At 39.2% G+C, this 7,844-nt stretch overlaps 1 protein-coding gene across 3 annotated transcripts in view; it reads left to right on the top strand.

The window, feature by feature from the left end:
- APBA1 (amyloid beta precursor protein binding family A member 1) overlaps nt 1-7,844 on the top strand; it is a 239,651-nt gene that overhangs the window by 108,606 nt on the left and 123,201 nt on the right. The gene's annotated exons all lie outside the window — the stretch shown is intronic.

Raw genomic sequence — 7,844 nt, 5'->3', positions numbered from 1 at the left:
GTAGGTCTGGTTCAGTCTCCTGTGGGGTCACTGTTCCTTTCCCTGGGTCCCGACGCGCACACCACTTTGTGTGTGCCCTCCAAGAGTGGAGTCTCTGTTTCCCCAAGTCCTGTCAGATTTCTGCAGTCAAATCCCGCTAGCCTTCAAAGTCTGATTCTCTAGGAATTCCTCCTCCCATTGCCAGACCCCCAGGTTCAGCAGCCTGACATGGGGCTCAGTGCCTTCACTCCAGTGGGTGGACTTCTGTGGTATAAGTGTTCTCCAGTTTGTGAGTCACCCACCCAGCAGTTATGGGATTTGATTTTATCGTGATTGTGCCCCTCCTACCGTCTCATTGTGGCTTCTCCTTTGTCTTTGGATGTGGGGTATCTTTTTTGGTGAGTTCCAGTGTCTTCCTGTCAATGATTGTTCAGCAGTTAGTTGTGATTCTGGTGTTCTCGCAGGAGGGAGTGAGAGCATTTCCTTCTACTCTGCCATCTTGGTTCTGTGTGAGAGTAGTTCTGAAAAGTTCTCATCACACACAACATACACACACACACACACACACAGAAATTGCAACTTTCTGAGGTGACAGATGCGTTGACTAACCTTATTGTGGTCTAATCATTTCACAGTACATGCATTTATCAAATCAGTATGTTGTACACCTTTAACTTAAGCAATATTATATGTCAATTATATCTTAGTAAAGCTGGAAAAAAGAAATATTTCACACAACTTCAAAAGGGTTACTAAGTGTTACAGAGAGTTGAGATTTCCTTAAGCCAGAGGTGTGGCCATTAAAAAGCAAACATCTAGTGAACCATATTTGGCCAAAGCAGAATGATCATTCTTGGTAAGACTTGATTGTAGTGATATTGTTTATTCTGATTGTTCAGAATGAGAATTGATTCACTCCCCGTTTCTACCCTTTCTGAAGTAGGTATGGACTTTCGTGCTGGTCCATGCAATGTCAGGCACATTAATATATAGTAAGTCCTCACGAATCCTTATTCACCATTATTACTGTTGTTTTGTTATTATTACTTTTTTGTACTTGAATGCTTGTCCGTTGCCCCCAGACAGGCACTAAGGAAACTTTTTATGCCCTTGGGACTAACATTCCTAGTCCTTGGTACAGGGTAGAAATAAAGTATTTTATGTTGTATTCTAATTGCTTGATTATGTTAGTAATCTTTTCCCAGTTTGAGTGTAGACTCCTCGAAGGCAGGAACGATGTCTCCTACTTCTTTACTTCCAAAAATTCTAGCCGTGATCTAAACACATGGGAGTTATTTACTTATATTTATTTTAAAACTGAAAGATTGAAATAATGAGTTCACTTTTGCCAATTCAAGAAGAGCATAAAGATTATAGAAACACTTTGGACCTCCCACCCCAACAGCAGAAGCAATGTCAAGACCACCTTATTGAAATGCACATCCATAACTTGTAAAAGTGATGGGGAAATTGGCCTTTGACAATTCAGAGATGTGGCAGTCGAAAGTGAAGACATACCTTTTGTTTTTAAACATTGCTCTGTGATCAGGGTATTAATATTCATAAAACTCTTGAAAGGAGATTGTCATTAGGTGTTAGAGACATTAAGGTTTCACCGGTTTTCAAAGCGTTTCTACAGAGATGAAATTGCCCCTGTGCTTCCACTGCTCTTCAGATTAACTGCATTTGGTATGAGTTCCCTCATTCGTTTTCAGGCCTGTGCTCCTGAAACCTAGAGGTGTGATTAGAAATACAGAAGTCAGGAGAGAATGCTTGGAAGGAGTGTCTGGAATTCACAGTTTGTGGAGTTGCGTTTTTTGTGCACTTTATGAGGATAATGTCACTGGGAATAGAACACCACCACCAGGAAACAGTCTCTTGCTGTCACATGAATGCCACCATACACACTTGATTGAGAATTGACATTGAGGAGAGGCTGCACTATTTGTTTTCAAAGAGAGTAGCTTGTATTTCTTGACATTTTATCCCAGTGACTTTTACATTAACAAAAGCCAATGGGTGCTAGGGAAATAATCAGTCTTTGGCAAAGCCAAAGACCTCCTGTTGTTGCAAACATCTTGGAGAAAGCTGTCCATCTGAGTGTCAGGAACCCCAAGATCCAAAGCAGTTCATCTAGAAGGATTTGGTTTCTTCAGAGTGCTCTGAATCTTGGTTGATAGATGGACAGACAAGTCTCTCTAGCATTTTTTCAATAAATTAAAACCAAGTAAGCAGTAAATGTGGAATGATAGGACCCAACATATTCACTATCGATATGAGTCAGGCGAAGTAGAAAATGTTAATATAGGGAGTTGCTTGGTGGCTTATTTGGTAGCCATGCAACCCATGTACTAACCAATATGTTTACCTTTGCTACTTTTTTTTTTTTTGAAAAAAAAATTTTAATTAATTTATTTTATTTTTGGCTGCATTGGGTCTTTGTTGCTGCACACAGGCTTTTCTCTAGTTGCTGCGAGTGGAGGCTACTCTTCGTTGCAGTGCACGGGCTTCTCATTGTTGTGGCTTCTCTTGTTGCGGAGCACAGGCTCTAGGTGCGCAGGCTTCAGTAATTTTAGCACGCAGGCTCAGTAGTTGTGGCTTGAGGGCTCTAGAGCACAGGCTCAGTAGTTGTGGCTCACGGGCTTAGTTGCTCAGCGGCATGTGGGATCTTTCCGGGCCAGGGCTCAAACCCATGTCCTCTGCATTGGCAGGCGGATTCTTAACCACTGCGCCACCAGGGAAGCCCACCTTTGCTACTTTTGAATTTAAGACTTCTTTATTTCAGAAAATAGAAAGTAGGCCTTAAGTTGGATCTTGATGAAAATTGTGCTAATCCTGGGATAGCTTTTCCCTTGTAATCATTTAAGAACAGGAATTTTGTTGATATCTCCTTTGCTGATGTTAGTGGAGGAGAAATTTAACAGTTAAATCTTTTTAATTTCAAAGTCCATTTTGAGTGGATGGGGAAGACAAGTCATTTTAAACTGGAACATGACAAGTTGGATAGAGATATACTTTTTCTTAAATTTATTAAAAATGATGTGTACCCAAAAGTACAAGAGTATATAATTCAGATTTTAAGAGTTTTGCCAAATTTCGGTAACCTTATGTGTATAGAATAAAAAAGAATTGAGACTTGTGTAGGGGTAGGGTTCAGTTCACAAATGGACTGGCCCAGATGACAGGGCCCCGCTGATGCTCAGAGCAAAGATTAAATGAAGGCTTTTAAGTATTGTGAGATGACTTTAAATTCTGTTCAAGATTTAGAAAACAGTCATCTCCAAAGTAGCCAGGTAAATTTTGTGAACCACACCTCTTGGAATTGATAGTGATAGTGAGTTTTTAAATACTTATTTTCTATGGCATTCAAGTCTACCAAATACTGTTTTATCAGATTGTTTCTAACTTCATTATTTTAATAAATGTTTTTAAAGGTCATATATTGTATTTTAAAGCCCAGAATTACAATTTTCTATTTGGACAGATCTAGCATATTTTCTTTACAACAGGCCAAGCACACACAATAGGTTGTGAGTTTTGTTTGTTTCTTGTTCAGTCCTTAAATTGATCTTTAAAAGTTTTAAGTAAAGCAGAAATTCAAATAGAATCAACAAAATCTGAGATATTTTGAGTGTCAGTAATATTTACACGATAGGCTTTACTTCTCTTGAGGTCCCAGTATAAGACTTTAAAACATTGTTTCTGAATGGGATTTAATGTTTGATTTGACCTTACGGTAGCAATCCAATTCCTTTTGAATGTACATGGAAAATATTATTAGATCTACTTTGGAAGTACAACGAGTCATTCCACCTGCTGCCTTTTTTTATTGGAAATTAATGAAAAACTAATTGAGAAAAATTATCACCTCCTACCAAAAACACTATTAGATGGCAAATAGCAGAAATGAATATTGTGGTAATCATAGGCCCCTTAAAACAACAGTCCCCAACCTTTTTGGCACCAGGTACCGGGTTTGTGGAAGACAGTTTTTCCGCTGACAAGAAGGGTGGTGTGGTTCAGGTGATGATGCGAGTGACGGGGAGCGGCAGATGAAACTTCACTCGCCTGCCTGCCGCTCACCTCCTGCTGTGCGACCCAGTTCCTAACAGGCCACAGACCGGTAGCGGTCCACGGCCCGGGGGTTGGGGACCCCTGCCTTAAAAGAACCCCTAGACCCACAAGTGATAGATTGTAGGATTGGCAGATCCATATGGATCCCCAAATCAGCTCCAGTCAAGACCCCAGTGGACCCCTGGACTCTATAACAGATACTGCTTTGTTCATTAAAAACCAATAATGAACTTTCTTTGAATATGTAGCATAATTAGTTTTGTTCTCCACCTGAGGTTATTGCTTAACTCAGACCCCAAGCATCCTTTTCTGAGGAACGTGCACTTTCCTTCCTATATAACAATAATAACACTTTTTACAACGGTGCTAACATGTCCCTAAAGCCATGCTGTTCAGAGTGTGATCCTCTTACCCAGTCAGTGAACTGTTTATTACTGGTCTTCAGGGAGTTAAAGGAGCTCACAGCCCCAGGTAAACCAACTACATCACTAAGTACACTGTTTAGTTCATCTGTGCATTATGGCAACTTCCTCAATGAAGGAAGCATGTGCATTGACTTACATTCTGGGGGAAGCGAAGTGCCAGTGTTCTCTCTTATAACGTTCTCTCTCTGACTTTCAATGATTTTCTCCAAACTTGGAAAGTTCAGCTCAGAATGTATACAGAAAGAGAACATGAGGTTTTTGTAGGGCAGTACTTATAAAAAGCAACATTATCTATCCCACATATACAGAGTCCATATTACCATATCTAATTATTATTCGGTTTACTTCTTTTTCATGAAAGATACATTTCTGTTTCTATGTAGCATCAGCTTGTACATCAACTTGATTCCTCGGTAGACAAATTAATTCATTGAATAATATCATTACGCAGTGTTTCGTAACATTAATAGTTATTGATGAGTGCTTGCTAAGGTACTCTGCTGAGTACTATACATGTATTAGCATATTTTATCCTCACAACAACCCTTTGCAGGGAGATATCAATCATCTTCTTTTTGGAGGTGAGAAACCTGAGGCTTAGAGAGGTCAGATAACCTACCCACCACTGTTTCAAAATCAGGTTGGCTTAGCTTCAGGACCCTTGCTCTTAGCCACACAAAAGCCCATAAGGACCAGCCAGATAAATGATAAATGAGTGAATCAGATTCAAATTCTGGCAACGTGGTGGACAAAGCTCATGCAAAACAGACAAATAGAAAAGTTGGTTAAAATATACTTTTTTAAAATGTCATAACAATTGAGATGGAAAGAAATAAAGAGAATCACAAGGTTTCAGAAAGGAAGTGGGGCTCCAAGGAGCCACATGAGAAGGCTGAAGTTAGGGCCCTAGGAGAACTTGGATCTGGAAATAGACCCTCGTGTTAACCCTCATGCATGCAGAATCTGGACCTGTGCAAGCAGGAAGCTAAAACTTAAACTTCATGTAAAGCTGAGCTCCTCAAGAGTCAGCCTTTTTTCCAGCAGGGAGCTTGAAAAATTCCATCCATCAAACTCATGCCATATACAGGTATGGAGTCCAAATCTACCCCGGTGATGCAGAAGTCTGGAGAGATTATTTATACCTGAAGGGTCATAAGCCCTCAGATTGATGAAGCACATTGCTTCTGTCCATTCTTCTATCATTACCAAAAGCAAATCCTCGTTCGGATATAAAGTATGGAAATTTTAGAACACCGAGGATGAAAGGGGCATCTTAAACATAAACATAACCACAAGAAGGAAAAATCGAGAAAAAGATAAAATTGCCATCAAAGGAGAAACAGTTCAGCTAGCAGCAGTACTTCTTTCTGGCAACAATAAAGACTAAAAGACATTGAAATAACATCTAAGAAAAAATAACTATCAACCTGGAATTTTCTACCCTGCAATCCATCATTTAAGAGTGATAATGACATGGAATACAGAGTGATAGGAAAAACTACTGATAAAAAACAGTAATCTCACAAACATTATGTTGAGTGATACAAGCCAGACAAAAAAGAGTATGTACTGGATGATTCCATTTATATGAAATTCAAAAGATAGGCTAAATTAATCAGTAGTGAAAAATGTCTGGATAGTCAGGGTGAGTATTGACAGAGAAAGGGCATGAGAGGACCCTCTGGTGTGATGAAAATATTATAAATCTTGATCTGGGTGGGATTTGCTTGGGTGTATACCCAAGCAAAAATTAATTGAGCCAAGTCCTTTGCATGCATGTGTATTACATACCTCAGTGTATATATATCTACATTTTTGGCTGTGTAACACAGCTTGTGGGATCTTATTTCCCCGACCAGGGATCGAACCTGGGCCCACAGCAGTGAAAGCTGGAGTCTTAACCACCGACCGCCAGGGAATTCCCCTCACTGTATATATTATTACCCCCCCAAGAAGAATATATATATATATATTTTTTTAACATCTTTATTGGAGTATAATTGCTTTACAATGGTGTGTTAGTTTCTGCTGTGTAACAAAGTGAATCAGCTACACGTATACATATATCCCCATATACCCTCCCTCTGGCATCTCCCTCCCACCCTCCCTTTCCCACCCCTCTAGGTGGTCACAAAGAAGAATATATTTTTAAAACAGGAAGGGCATAATAAAGACTTTTTAAGTTTGCTTTTTATAGGTGCTCACTAAAGAATTGCTAAAGACGTATTTCTGCAAGAATGAGATAGAACCCAGAGGATCAGAGTGAGTTGTAATAATGAACAGTAAGAAAAGAAAGTGGTAAATAAGAATTTTCTTCGAAACACACATTGACTAACGACAATAATAATGACTTTGTGGGGTGGGGGGTCAAAAGCAAGATGGAATTAAAACACTAGATAACAACCAGGGAAGGTGGTAGGTGGCAACTGGAGTTAAAGCATTCTAAGATTCTTGCTTTTTTCTGGAGGAGGGTAGAAATGTAATTAACTTTGAGTCAATGTTAAAAAATTTAAGGTAGTCACAAAAGCAGTAAAGACAGACTAACTTTCATATTAGTTGATTGTAAAATAAGAGTTAAGAAGTTATTCAATCTAATAGTAATCAGGAAAATAGAAAAACAGAGGCAAAGAAAAGGCATATAGCAAATAGGAAAAAAATTATAGAAGAAGTAGGTCCAATTAAGTTAGTAATTATAAATATAATTTATTAACAGATGTAACTTTTTAACATGTTAGAAGACAGAGAGTCTACCATACTATTTATAAGAGAGATTCTCAAACCAAATTACACAAAGCCACAGGGAAAGAAGTGATAAATTAGGAAGATTTTTAAAAAATGATAGTTGATATAACTACTTAATACCTTGCAAAATAAACTTTAAGGCAAAAATGTATTTTTAGGAATAATTCACCAGGAAGATATAAAAATCCTGAGCTTGAATCCTCAAAGTGAATCAAGCAAAATTTGATAGAATGACAAGGAGATACAAATTCTTAATTACAGTGGAAGATTTTTGTTTGTTTTTTGTTTGTTTTTGTTGTTTTGTTTTGGTTTGGTTTTTGCGGTATGCGGGCCTCTCACTGCTGTGGACTCTCCCGCTGCGGAGCACAGGCTCCGGACGCGCAGGCTCAGTGGCCATGGCTCACGGGCCCAGCCGCTTTGCGGCATGTGGGATCTTCCTGGACCGGGGCACGAACCTGTGTGCCCTGCATCGGCAGGCAGACTCTCAACCACTGCGCCACTAGGGAAGCCCTACAGTGGGAGATTTTAACACACATCCCATAGAAAATGATACCGTAAGCAGATAGAAATGACCAAAGATGTGGAGTAGATTTGGACTCCATACCTGTATATGGAATGAGTTTG

Source organism: Delphinapterus leucas, chromosome 6 (assembly GCF_059928025.1).
Source record: "Delphinapterus leucas isolate spDelLeu-1000000601 "Yukka" chromosome 6, BTC_Dleu_Yukka2, whole genome shotgun sequence".
Classification (NCBI taxonomy): Eukaryota; Metazoa; Chordata; class Mammalia; order Artiodactyla; family Monodontidae; genus Delphinapterus; species Delphinapterus leucas.
Note: the sequence above shows the minus strand (reverse complement) of the source record. Positions and strands in the feature narration are given on the sequence as shown.